The sequence below is a fragment of the Lathyrus oleraceus genome, chromosome 7, assembly GCF_024323335.1.
Source record: "Lathyrus oleraceus cultivar Zhongwan6 chromosome 7, CAAS_Psat_ZW6_1.0, whole genome shotgun sequence".
Lineage (NCBI taxonomy): Eukaryota > Viridiplantae > Streptophyta > Magnoliopsida > Fabales > Fabaceae > Lathyrus > Lathyrus oleraceus.
Genome location: NC_066585.1, coordinates 191,033,063 through 191,048,520, shown reverse-complemented (window position 1 = coordinate 191,048,520; position 15,458 = coordinate 191,033,063).

Genomic DNA, 15,458 nt, shown 5'->3' with positions numbered 1-15,458 from the left:
CAACGGAAATTAAGTGCGGAAAAACTTAAGTTGAAAGTCAAAATAGCCCTTAAGTGTTTCTACGAACAATTGTACGGATTATCGGTTCAATTACGATCCTTACATTCTAAACTTATAGATTTAGTTAGACATGGTAAAATAAAAGTGCATTAATTTAAATAAAAGTAGTGCGAGTGCGGAAAATAAATAAAAGTAGTGCGAGTGCGGGAAATAAATAAAAGTAAAGCGAGTGCGGGAAATAAATAAAAGTAAAGCGAGTGCGGGAAATAAATAAAGTAAAGCGAGTGCGGGAAATAAATAAAGTAAAGCGAGTGCGGGAAATAAATAAAGTAAAGCGAATGCGGGAAATAAATAAAGTAAAGCGAGTGCGGGAAATAAATAAAGTAGATAAAGGCAAAGTAATAAAACCTACTCCAATCGAAGGGTTGAATAAAATGCAAAGCGGAAATGAAAATGGCGGCATGATTAAATTCCTTCCAAAGTGCTCCAAACTCGATTACAGACTCGATCACATACTTGATTACACAATTGTGGTAACACCCCAATGCGAAGCGATTACCACTTTAAAATACTGAATATATGTGTCGCATCCGCGAAAAACAATCGGCGGGAAACACAAACGAACAGAGCTGCCACCGTGTGTTATTTATCCCAAAGAGGGAAAGGAAACGCTCGAAGTAAACCTGGAAAGGAAATGGTCTTACGACCGGAGATTGCAAGGATCGGGAGTCGGTTACGTAAGGGGAAGGTATTAGCACCCCCTCACGTCCGTCGTACTCGATGGGATCCAGGCTCAAAAAGAATAGAATAAGGTTGCTGAATAACTGCTCAAAGAATGCACACACACTGGAATAAGCACACAGGTGAAGGAAGACGGAGGAAGGTGACTCGGCAGGATGTCGCATCCTGGGCCTACGTAGTTTGTCAGAAACAAACATCAGAGTCAACGTAGTTCGGGGAAAACGGGAAACGGGCTCGCTAGGATATCGCATCCTATGCCTACGTATCTCATCTAGAATGAGAATCAGAGCTACCGTAGTTCGGCTAACGCACGCCGAAACAAAACACAACACCAAAGACGCTGAGACGTCAGAGCAAACACACAAATGGAAACAGACTGTCAATGGCTGGCCTTACATCCGACTCAGCAAACAAACACAAACAAGGAAACCGAATGCCAATCGCTGGACATACATCAGACTCCAAGCGCACAAACACAAACAAGGAAACCAACTGCCAATCGCTGGACTTACGTCAGACTCCACACAAACAAACACAGGAAACCGACTGCCAATCGCTGGACTTACGTCAGACTCCAAGCAAACAAGAGGTTAACCGGACGCTGAGTCGTCAAAAGCAACAATAAAGTTGAACAAACAAGCTAATAGGGAGTTTGGTACTCGAGCCTGCTAGCTGTCAAGCAAACACACACAAAAAAGGAAAAGGGTGCCCGGAGAGATCTCGCACGATCTCCTGCCTACGTACCTCATCTAGTATGAGGATCAGGGCAACGTAGTTCCCCTTAACAGGGGAGAAACTTTCTCCTAACCAGAGACCGGGAAATGACAAACTAGAAGGGAGACTGACTCGAGCCTAATAGTTATCATGTAATCCACAATAGTCCTAGGTTGAGGTTTCTAACAAGAGTTTGACTCACACAGGCAGTGAGTCAACTCAAGTCTATCTCTACGTACGTCAACTTCCTCAAAAGTTGATCATACGACTCCTACAGAAAGGAGATGAGAAGCAAAACAGATAAACATCAAAAGCAAATAGCACACACTATACACAACCAAGGGGTCTCAAGCAAGGTTGGGCTTTAGTCAAGGGGTCATATCGACCTTGACAAACAAGCCAAGTGGAAATGGGTGTTTTGAGCTCTTAACCCTAACATTGAGAGTTAGGGTGAAGCAGATGAAATGGGAATGAGGGGTGTGCCTCATAGCTCTTATCCCTGGCCTAAGAGAGCTTCAGACAATGAAAGTGTGGGAGTCCAGAATGTGGGACTCTACTCCACATGACTGACACAACAAGATCTTGGGTTCTTATTCAAAGTGCATCAACACATGGTGTGAGCAGGATGAATGACACAACTGAATAGCAGGGGATGGATTGCACATCCCTTTTATCTGCCAATGCCTCTTCACTTAGGAGGTCTTTGAATGTACAAGGCACAAAGATAAACAACCACAAACATTGCCTCTTAAGGAGGGCTTCAGACAGGTGCCTGCCAAAATAACATGACAGGTCTTCCAGACTACATGAAGTCAGAGGTCATCACCTAAGTGGTATGTCAACCACAAGCAAAGCAAAGCAAAGTTCAAATGAACTTAAAGCAACTTAGGTACCTCTTGAAGAACAGCTCTTGAAAACGCACGATCTAAGGCCTTGCAATGATCCAAATCCAATCTAGAATACTTGTAAAGATGTTTGATGAAGAAATTGAAGCTTGGAAACATGTAGATCTAGCTCAATTCTCACTTGCCATGGTTATGTTCTTGCACTTCAACTGCTCGATTATGGCTCCAATTCTTCAAACAAATGATGGATTCACACTCAAAAACACTCAATGATCATGAATCTTCCACAAAAATAAGGTGTTATGTTGAAGAAATTTGAATTTTGATTTGAAGAAAATTTTGGAGGGAAATGAAAACTAGATCTAGAAATGGTGAATTGTGATTAACCTCCTGAAATTCTGTTATGATTTAGTATATATACCATGTGCTAATCCTATTTTAATTAAAATTAATCAAGGTTTAGTTGAAGTTAAGCAAGATAAGGTGTGGTGACAAAAATTGAAATTTTATGGTGCATGGCAATTCCAAACGGGAACAGTACCAAACCAATGATCAAATGCACTTAAAAACACTCCATGCACATATTAGCAATGGTCATTCGTTCCCATGATGCATCAATTTTAAATTTTCAAGTTTTCCTCCAAAATTGACTTGAATGCACAAATGATCATATGTTCAAATTTCATGCAATGTGATGGATGTTTTAGAAACTACATGTCATGAGAAGCAAAATGCAAAAAGAACCACCAAATTTGGAGTTATGAATCAAAAGTTATGGCCATTTGAAGTTCCATGTACACTTGGCAATGATTTGATCATATCTCCTCAACCATTCATCATAAATTCATGATCTTGGACTTTTTGGAAATGGGAGAGAGAGATCTTCAACTTTAATGTTGGGCAAAAATTCATTTGAAGCTTCTTTGATGATGTAAGATCAAGGTGAATTTGAACCAAAAACTTTCCATTTTTGGAAACTTTCAATTATAGGTCACTTTCCATTTTTGGAATTTTTGATCTGACCTCAAATTCTTCAAGATATGCATTTGACATGATGAATAACCCTCTTTTGAACATGAATGAGATGTTGAAACTCATTTCTCCACCTCCTAGCCCTCAGTTGACTTTCTGTTGACTTTCTGGTTGATAGATGACTTGAACATGCTCAGATGACTTTGAGCCTCAACCACTTGATGAAATTGGCTCCAAAATGAACCCTAGCTTGTACAAGCTCAATAAAATCATATGATGATCTCCTTCTCAAGAAAAACCTCACCTCCTTGAAAATCCCTGATTGAAAGAATGCAACTGATTAGGGCTGACCAGAGGTCAAAACCCTAATCCTAAGGAACATGATCATGCACAATGAACCTTTTGAAGATGATAGAACCATGATGATGGTGATATACTCTTGTCAACAAAATAATGCTCAACCTTCAAGAAAACCCTAATTGAAGCACAAACCCTCAGATGGTTGGTGATCAATTTATGAAGACCCCTAAGCTTGAATCTCTTAACCTCTCTATCTTCTGATCAAGACTAAGGAGGATGACTTGTTTATTTCCACATGACATGCAATATGCAATGAGTAATTCCATAAATATGAAATGCAATATGTTAAACCAGTCCCAAGAGAGGAGGGCAAATTTTGAGGTGTTACAGCTGCCCCTATTCAATCCACTATGAACCTGTCGATATGAACAGCCTCGGCTTTCAGATGACCAGGGTGAAGAGTGATTGAATACCAAGAACAGACGAACAATTTGCGCTCTGATGGGAAATAATCAACAATGCCTGTCAGAATTGGCAAAGAAGTAACCTCAAAAGAAGAAAAATCTGTCTGGTACGGAGAAAGTCGGCCTGAATACCGAAACAGAATGTTGACCTGGATACCAAAATAAACAATAACACATGAATAACCATGGCCTGAACGCCGCATTCGCTAGGGATTATTATTATTATATTTGCTTTTTCTTGAACCCCGAAACTTTCTGATTGATGATGATTCTTTTTTGCTTTTCTTGGACCCCGAACAAATATTTTCTTTCATGCAGATGATCCCGGATCACTGCAGTTGAGCCCTGACACCTTCATAGTAGTCTTGTTTGCCAAACAATGAACCCCGCTCTCCAATTGAACCCCAGTCGCCTGACGATAGCTCGTGATCGCCGTTGTGAACCCCGCTCTCCAGAAAACACCCCGTGTCTCCCTTTCTCCATTTGGACCCCGCTCTCCAGAAAATGCCCAGCATCTCCTACTCTCCATTTGAACCCCGCTCTCCCTTTTCCTGTGATAATTCCGCTGGCAACGCCGGAAATAACACCACAACACCACTCTGATGGCGACATATCAGAGGGTACACCTTCACAATAGGAAGGTAACATGTGCATTTCCTCCTCAGAAGACACCCATAACGACTTCTGTTGGCCTCAACCAAAGTCTAAGGTGACACATGATCAGAAGACAACCCTGAGGACCTCATCCCGGATATAATCTTCAACTCCAATCTCCATTTGAACCCCATTCTCCAGAAAATGCCGCAACACTTCCTTTTCTCCATTCTTCGATTTTCGCGCTGATCGCGTAACGTTCTTTGATCTTCATTTCCATCTCCGCCTGACGGAAAAGTTTCCACCAATATCGCACTACTGGGGAACATTGTTGCTCCAACGTCATGATGTCGTACTCCTCAAAGTAACATCTTCCAACTTCTATCTCGCACGACAGAAATCTCCTCCAGTATCGAACTACTGGGGGGAATACCGTTGTCCCAATGCCACGATGCTAAACTCCTCGGAGTAACATCTTCACCGTCCGGCGAAACCGATTCTCAGGCGGTAACCACGGCTTGAGTAACCGATGCTTGCAATGCTGATGCTGATCTTCCAACCAGCGAAACCACTCCTCAAACGGTAACCATGGCTTGAGTAACATCTTCACCAACTGGAGAAACCAAATCTCAAACGGTAACCACGGCTTGAGACTAGCTTATGCTTGCAATGATGATGCATGATTTGTTTCAGCGTAATGCTCTATAACTATGGAAATGCTACGCAATTAGGTATGCAATATGCTATGCTTATCTAAATGATGAATGCATAAAAAGTATCCCCCTCAAGGGACTCTTCTGGGGCTCGAGGCACTCTGCTGAGGAACTCGCTATCGCTCCAATCTCCACCCTGTTGGGGAATAACACCACTGCTGGGGAAAGGACCACCCTTACCAGGGATGACCTCCACTGAACCCAATCCACTTGGGGACTTCGCTGGGGAAGAAACCACCAATGCATTCTGCGGGGAAAACAACAATCCTCGACTTGCTGGGGAACTAACAAGCTCCACCATGCTAGGGGAAATAGCTACCAATAGACACCTCCGCTGGGAAATAGCAATCTTCAGGCCAGGCTACTGAGGAAACACCGATCTCAAACCTGTTGGGGATATAACCATCCCGACCCTGCTAGGGAAGTCACAGACCTTGAATCTGCTGAGGAGGTAACAATCCCAACCCTGTTTGGGGAAACAAAGAAAGTCTGGCACCGAACACCCGTCGACTCGTCGAACCCTGGTATTCAACATCCAAATCCAGTGTCAGCTTTCCACTTTTGAGAGCACCCAGACTCGTCTGGACTTTTCTGATTCATCACCTTGTATTCTCGCCTTCTCCGTACTCCATAGAGATCGAACTCCTTGGATTCGTACAAACTTTCCAGTCCTCAGACTTTGAAGAGTCTTCTTGATTAATATCCAGGATCGCCGCACGTCTTTCGTCGTCTTTTCACCATTCCTCAGTCCCTTGTCCCTGATTGGACTCCACGGGGATCCTTTGTCAAAAGCTTCTCATCACAACCTGCAAGTGAGTGAAAATATCTAACAGCACCTGCAAAAGAGACCGTTAGATAAAAACGTGCCCCAGGCGCGCCAAAATTTCAACACTTAGGTCACTCAACCTTCCGAATAAGATTTCAAGCTTTTAATCTTATAAGCATGCATAGGAAGGGACCTCCATGTATCAAAATGCAAAGATTCTTTATCAAAATAAACGGATGTTTTTGCAATCAAAGCGGTAATGAAAACAAAAACAAAATTATTTGACTGAATATGCATTTTTATTGATTAAAAAAATGTGGCTCAAAAACTGAGCAATACAAAGGAAGCAATTCCTGAAAAGAGGTAATTGCGCACAAAAGGAAAAATCTATCCTAATGGCAATGTGAACCTATGATCTCATCGAGTTCCAACTCGGTTACACCCCATATGTCCTCAAGACTCTCCGTGCTTTCTGCCTTCTGAACAAGACGCTTCCGACCGATCCCTACCGGGGATTATTCATGGTGTCTTAACCAAAGTAAACGATCATGCTAGACGCAGTTGTTCGTTTCAATCCCTCTTTTTCCTGGACCGCCCTTTCGGATTTTCAGTCCACCGGGATACCCATTTTTGCCCAAGCCGCCTTTTCAGGTTTTCGACTTGCCGGGTGTATAATTTTTTCATTTTATCCCTAATTTTTGCCCGAACCTTTCTCATTTTTTCCGGTTCGCCGGGATGCCCATTTTTTCCTGGACTATTTTCTTCTTTCCGTCCAGCGGGTCTCTTTATACGAAGTATTTTTTAACTGCATCCGCATTCACAGGGGATGGAAAATCCTCGCCATCCATGGTCGTTAACAACAAGGCTCCGCCAGAGAAAACCTTCTTGACCACAAATGGACCTTCATAATTGGGTGTCCACTTGCCTCTTCGATCGTTTTGAGGAGGAAGGATCCTTTTCAGCACCATATCACCTACGTGATACACACGAGGTCGCACCTTTCGATCAAAAGCACGCTTCATCCGCTGCTGGTACAAATGCCCATGACAGATGGCCGCCAGCCTTTTTTCCTCAATCAGGCTCAACTCTTCGTACCGAGCCCTTACCCATTCAGCCTCTTGCAATTTCACGTCCATCAGGACTCTCATCGAAGGAATCTGGACCTCAACCGGCAACACGGCTTCCATTCCATACACCAGCGAGAACGGCGTTGCCCCAGTAGATGTACGCACCGAGGTTCGATACCCATGCAATGCAAACGGCAACATCTCGTGCCAATCCTTATAGGTCACAACCATCTTCTGCACAATCTTCTTAATATTCTTATTGGCTGCCTCGACCGCCCCATTCATCTTCGGACGATAAGGAGAAGAATTGTGATGCTCGATCTTGAAATCCCGGCACAGTTCTGCCATCATCTTGTTGTTTAAATTAGAACCATTATCAGTAATGATTCTTTCGAGAACCCCATATCTGCAAATGATGTCTCTCTTCAGGAATCTGGCGACGACCTGCTTTGTCACTTTTGCATAAGAGGCTGCTTCCACCCATTTGGTGAAGTAATCAATATCCACTAATATGAACCGGTGCCCATTCGAAGTCGTAGGCTCAATCTTTCCAATCATATCAATGCCCCACATAGCAAACGGCCACGGAGATGACATCAAACTCAACGGGTTTGGAGGCACGTGCACCTTGTCAGCATAAATCTGACATTTATGACACTTCCGCACGAAATTGAAACATTGGGCCTCCATTGTCATCCAATAATATTCGGCTCTCAACAGCTTCTTCACCATTGCATTCCCACTGGCATGGGTACCAAATGACCCCTCATGAACCTCTTTCATCAGTTGGCTTGCTTCTTTATCATCGACGCATCTGAGCAAAACCCAATCGAAATTTCTCTTGTACAAAACCCCATCCTTATTCAGATAGAACACCATGGCCAACCTCCTCAGAGTCTTTCGGTCCTTCTTGGATGCTCCTTCAGGATATTCTTGGGTTTCCAGATAGCGCTTGATATCGTAATACCACGACTTCTCATCATCAGGCACTGTGTCAACAGCAAACACATATGCCGGTCTATCCAGACGTCCCACCTCAATACTAGGGAACTGATTCCACCACCGCACCTTAATCAAGGCGGCCAGAGTAGCCAAAGCATCTGCCAAAGAATTCTCTTCTCTAGGCACATGATGTAATACCACCTTGGTGAAAAACGTCAACAATCTCCTCGTATAATCCCGGTATGGAATTAGGTGAGATTGATGCGTATACCATTTTCCGTTAACCTGATTCGCAACCAAAGCTGAATCTCCATATATAACAAGGTTTTTGATTCGCAAATCAATCGCCTCCTCAATCCCCAGGATACAAGCTTCGTATTCAGCCACGTTGTTGGTGCATTCAAATGTTAGCCGGGCAGCAAAAGGAATGTGGGATCCTTTCGGCGTAACCAAAACATCACCAACACCGCTACCATTCACGTTAACGGCCCCATCAAACATCAGAATCCATTCGGATTCAGGGTCAGGCCCCTCCTCCGGGATTGGTTCCTCACAATCTTTCGATTTGAGAAACATGATGTCCTCATCAGGGAATTCAAACTTCATTGGTTGATAATCCTCAATGGGTTGCTGGGCGAGGTAATCAGACAATACACTCCCCTTGATCGCCTTCTGCGAGGTATACTGGATATCATATTCAGTTAAAATCATTTGCCATCTCGCAACCCGTCCGGTCAATGCTGGCTTCTCAAAAATATACTTGATTGGATCCATCTTGGAAATCAATAAAATGGTATGAACCAGCATATACTGTCTCAGTCGGCGAGCAGCCCAAACCAAAGCACATCAAGTTTTCTCAAGCAGTGAATATCTTGTTTCACAGTCGGTAAACTTTTTGCTAAGGTAGTATATGGCATGCTCTTTTCGACCAGACTCGTCATGCTGCCCCAGTACACACCCCATAGACCCCTCGAGGACCGTCAAGTACAAAATTAACGGTCGTCCCTCCACAGGAGGCATAAGAATCGGAGGCTCCTGCAAATACTCTTTTATCTTTTCAAATGCTGCTTGGCAATCATTATTTCACCTGACCGTTTGATCTTTTCTTAACAACTTGAATATAGGTTCACACGTGGCTGTTAGGTGAGATATGAACCGTGAAATGTAGTTCAATCTACCTAAGAAACCACGAACCTCCTTCCCTGTCCTTGGTTCAGGAATTTCTCGTATTGCTTTTACTTTAGCAGGATCAACCTCGATTCCTCTTTCGTTTACGATAAACCCCAGCAATTTACCGGACCGCACCCCAAAAGTGCACTTATTCGGATTCAACCTCAGTCTGAATTGTCTCAGCCGGTCAAACAACTTGGCCAGATCCACCAGATGTCCCTCCTCTGTTTGGGACTTTGCTATCATGTCATCAACATAGCATTCGATTTCATGATGAATCATATCATGAAACAAAGTCACCATGGCCCTATGATAAGTAGCACCGGCGTTCTTGAGACCAAATGGCATCACCTTATAGCAGAAAGTGCCCCACGGTGTGATGAACGTTGTTTTCTCCATATCATCTGGCGACATTTTGATTTGATTATAGCCAGAAAAGCCATCCATGAAGGAAAACACCGAGAATTGAGTTGTATTATCTACCAACACATCGATGTGAGGTAATGGGAAATCATCCTTCGGACTAGCTCTGTTCAAATCCCGGTAGTCCACACATATTCTCACCTTCCCATCCTTCTTCGGGACCGGCACAATATTTGCGACCCAAGGTGGATAATTAGTGACAACAAGGAAACCAGCATCCAACTGCTTCTGCACTTCCTCTTTAATTTTCATGGCCATCTCAGGTCTGGTTCTGCGCAATTTCTGCTTCACTGGAGGACAATCTGCTCTCAACGGTAGCTTGTGCACAACAATATCGGTATCCAACCCTGGCATATCTTGATAAGACCAGGCGAAGATATCAACATACTCTTTCAACAAGGCTACCATTCTGCTCTTAACACTCGCCTCCAGAGCAGCCCCAACTTTCACCTCTTTCCTGACCTCGTCGGTACCCAGATTCACAATCTCGACCTGCTCCTCGTGCGGTTGAATCACCTTCTCCTCTTGTTTCAACAATCTGGCTAATTCCTTCGGCAGTTCACAATCTTCTTCGCCTTCTTCTTCGGCATGATAGATCGGATTGTCGAAGTCATATGAGGGTGTAACAGGATTGTTATCAATGAGATCCGGAGAAAGATCGCATCTGCATGAATGTTGATTCATGCACTGCTTTAGAACCGGGGCGGAACAAATTAAAAGGAAGATGAAAACAAACATTGTCATTTTTATTTTTGTTTTTATTAAATTGCAAAAATAAATGAAAAACAGGGAACGCCGCTTTTAATTGAAAAACATCCTTTTATTTATGATGCAAAAATTGCAAAATGAAACATGAGGTGGCCCTTACAATGAACCATTATGTTTCGGGCAAAACGTACGGCTTTCATGCAGACAAAATTGAAAAACAGGAAATATTACTCTTCAAGTAGAGTGACAGTGATGATCTTTTCGGCCTTCCAGTTCTGGACTTCCATCCCTGGTACGCACGGCTTTATCCATTGATCAAGCTCACAGTCACTGTCAACTTCTTCACCCACCATACAGATGTGTCTGGATCCAGCATTCCAGCACTGGTGAACGTGAATGACGGACGACGTCCTCTGCCTTGTCCAGACGAGCCTCGGCCCGGCTGATAACCCACTCCAAATCTATCTTTCTTGGCGGTGATGTCCATCATCTTCCCCCAACCTGGTGCTTCTCCATTCTTCACCACCTCGGCAGCCTGCTTATACGAAGAAATGGACGGCTTCTCCTCTTCTTTGACAAAAGTGGCATTCTCCACCTTAACGGTTTCGAATGCTTGACTTGGTGTTTCAACAATTTCACCGTCCATTTCAACATATTTGAACGATGATAGGTGGCTGACGAAGATGTCCTCCTCCCCACAAACGGTGACGACCTGCCCGTCCCAGATATACTTCAGTTTCTGGTGCAAAGTCGAAGTCACTGCCCCAGCAGCATGTATCCATGGGTGACCCAACAGGCAACTGTATGCCGGCTGAATATCCATGACATAGAATACCGACTTAAACACCTCGGGCCCGATCTTCACGGGGAGCTCCACTTCTCCAAACACAGTCCGCTTTGAGCCATCAAAAGCTCTAACTATCAGATCCGTGGGCGTCAAGATCAACCCTTCACAGTCCAGCTTCGTCAGGGCTTTCTTTGGCAACACATTTAAAGAGGAGCCGGTATCAACCAACACGTGCGAGAGCACGGCTCCTTTACACTCCATAGCAATGTGTAATGCCCTATTATGATTCTGTCCATCCACAGTTAGATCAAGATCAGTGAAACCCAGCCCATGACTGGCATTAACAATTGACACCACCGTCTCCAACTGATTGATAGTTATCTCCTGGGGAACATAGGCTCTCTTCAGTATTTTCAGCAAAGCCTCTCTATGCCCCTCGAAGCTTAGCAACAATGACAAGATTGAAATCTTGGATGGCGTCTGCTGCAGATGGTCAACAAGCTTGTACTCTGACTTCTTGATGATCCTTAGAAATTCTTCAGCTTCATCATCAAGTTCTTTCTCCGACCCACCAGGCGCCGGTGTCACCATAGGAGTACCCTCGCTCACCACCTGTTTCCCTCTTGCCCTGGCTAAAGCCTCGGCCTTATCTTTCTTTTCTCTCTCTCCATCCCCATTCCTCGAAGCATCAGGCGCGAACAACCTTCCACTGCGAGTGAAACCACTGGGTCCGGCATTATCCACCTTTGAAACGGTGGTTTCACCTGCAGTCTGATCATCCAACTTTTCCCCATTACAGTAAACTTCTCCACCATAATGCCATGGTACAGCATCGTCGTTGTCATAAGGAATTGGCCCAGGTACCGTGATAGTAACTGGAGCCGCATCTGCCAGCGTTGACAAATCGACCGGATCGAAATAGATGGTTATGGTGGAGATATCTTCTTTCTCCAAATCTGCCTTCTCAAACCTGAGGCTTCCCTCATCCATCAGCCTCTAGACAGCCTCCCTCAATAATACACACCCATTGGGAACAACGGTGCACATAGCACAACAATCATCGCAGCCCGGGAAGACCCCATTCCTCAACAATTGTCTCTTGACCTCAGCCAAAGGAGTCTTTAACCGGTTCACATCCATCACCCAGATTCGGCCCTCATCCTCAGAAATTGCATTCACCCCCATTTGACCATGCGCGGGCATGGGATTAGTATTCACATTTGGAGATGGTGCAAAATTGATGGCTTTAGAATCCACCAAGTCTTGGACAACATGCTTAAAAGCTTTACAATTTTCTACATTGTGTCCAGGGGCACCAGAGTGGAATTCGCACTTGGCGTTCTCATCAAAACTGGCCGGCCTCTGATCAGGTCTCAACGGTGCCAACGTTCTCAACTGGACCAAACCCAAATCCTTTAACTTCTTCAGCAAGAATGAATAGGTCACAGGTGGCCTATCAAATTGACGATCATTCATTCGCCCTCGCACCTGATACTCGGTCCTCTGCGGTCTCTGTTGAAATGGTTGTCGTTGTGGTTGCGGTTGTTGTTGTTGATGTTGTTGATTATCAGCAGGAATGGTTACCGCAGCAGTGTGCTGGTAGTAACGATCCCTACTCTGTCCCCTCTGGGTATACACAACACTTGTATCACCCTCCTTCTTGCGTTGACCATTACCAAAGGGTTTCTTCGATCCAGATGACGAAGCACTACCCTGTATCTTCCCCTGCTTCAACCAGCTCTCAATTCTCTCCCCAGCCACCACTATATCAGCAAAATTGGTAACCGGGCATCCAACCATTCTTTCTGCAAATGTCCCCTGAAGGGTACCCATAAACAGATCTGACATTTCTCGGTCTACCAACGGAGGTTGGACTCGGGCAGCCAGCTCCCTCCATCTCTGCGCATACTCTTTAAATCCCTCATTAGGCTTCTGAGACATACCCTGCAATTGGGTACGGCTAGGAGCCATATCAGCATTAAATTGGTACTGTTTAAAGAATGCATCACCAACATGGAGAACTGATCTGCTTCTCTGTCTTCCTCTCTATCCTCCTCGGCCCCGAAGAAAGGAGGAAATAGACTGTCCTTCAGGTTATTGCCCATCGGACTTGGTCTACCGCCTGTGGCAACACCAAAACCACCCCCATTGTTGATCACCACGCCAACAGTTGTCTTCTTTCCGAGATCTCCTCCATCCCTGGAATCACCAAGGCCATGGTTGGAGACACCCTCTAAATTAATACCACTGTTGGCAGCCGAAGCCCGCTCGAGCTTCTCCACTTTATCAGCAAGTGCTTTTTACCCCACGACAAACCTTTGCATGACATTGATCAGTTCGTTCATTTTCTCCTTCAGCTCGAGAAAATCTGCGTTGGGTAGATCCATCAGCCTGGATGTGTTGCGTCTAGTAGGATATCTGTGTGGATGTGCTGCGTGTAAGGGAATGATTCTACGTGCGCGAGCAATGATTCATGAAACAATCAAGCACGTTAGAAACTGACACCTGCAAAATAGAAGACAAGTTATTATGATTCATGCATGAATGCAATGTCTATCCATATGAGAAACACTCTGTGTTTCGATCCTGGTTTCATCGAGACAGATAATAATCCGGCAGCAATATTCTAACATTCATCATTGATTTTGACATACAGCGCAGAGATATATGATTTAGAAAAGATATCACCCAACCATGTGTGTGCTGTGTGAGTGAAGCATGGCAAAGCAAATAAAGCTTGAAGATCAATCACTGAATGAAAATAACCACTGCATATCCAAAGTGCACTATATGTGCGAGAGTCATACATCAAGTCTGATACAAATCAAATTACAATTCTCCAGAATCAGAAAGAAAATACAAGCAAGTGAATTCCGTCAACATGCCTGACGGTAATCCACACAAATGGTAACAAAAGGCTACACTGAAGAAGGCCCCACAGAAGGCTCTATATCATCTACCATCTTCGTAAACTTCACAGCAAACCTGAGCTCAATGTTCTCCTGCTGCAATCTCCCCACCTCTTTCTGGTGAATCTTCATCTGTCGGAAGTAATGATCCCTCTCGGCAAGATAATAATCTCTCTCAGCAATGATCTTCACGTTCTCTGCTTCCTTAATCTTCAGCTTTGCCTCCCACTCGACGATAAGGGTTCTGACTCTGTCTTCCCTCTAATTCTTCATAAGGATCTGTCTCCTCTTTTCATCTTCGATGACCTTCGAAGCTCTAGCCAACCTCTCCTTGGTGATGTCGTGCTCCCTCGTGGATGACTCTAAAGCTTGGCTGACCTTGCCATAATAAGCGGTGTCTATCTCAAAGCGCTTCACCACAAGAGCATGTCTCTTATCCTGGTCTTCCATTTTCCCTTTGATTTCCTGATTAGCCATTTGGATTCTAGCAACACTCATCTCCAATTCAGTCTTCTTTGCATGCAGCTGATCTCTCTCCCTCTTCATCTCCAGGAACTCTTCCATGCTGACAGAAGAATGAGATTCCTCAATCAACGGATACCAAGGATCACCCACAGGAAATGGTAGACGAGTGAACTCCACTCTCTTGTTGAGCCAATCATCAAACGGAGGAAAAGACCTGTTATTAGCTCTACCCCAAGAAAACTTGCCTTTCCTTTGAATGATGCGCCATGCATCAGACACTTGCCTCAACCGTGACTGGTTACCCTCAACCGGGAAGTATAAAGTTTCCTGAATCTCACTCTTGAGAGGAGGAACCTCCATAGCGAATCCCATTTGTCTCTTAAGAAGTGTCGGGTTATAATTAATGCAACCCTGAACTCCTATAAGAGGCACATTGGGAAAACTCCCACAACTGCAAATGAAATCTTGTCCAACCCCACTACTGTGAGTCCAAGCTATGTCTTTGGCTCGCAAACCCATCAACTTGGTCGCCCAATTTACAGTATGGTCAAGAAGAACAAAAGCACCCCTGGAAGGCAAATATCCCATGAACCACTTCTATAACAGCTGAGCACAACACCTGATCAATCCCCCACGCCGCTTCTCATTCCGATTATGGACTGAGTAATAGACATCCCTAACCATGGTAGGAATAGGATTCTTCTGAGCAAACAAACGGATGGCATTAATATCCACGAAGTTCTTCTGATTAGGGAATAATATGATTCCATAAATGCTCACAGCAATCAAAGCACAGACAGCTTTCCAATCACCCAAATCAGCATGCTCCTTGGCTTTAGCCTCCAGGAAACTCAGATGAAAACCAGGTAACTTTCCCT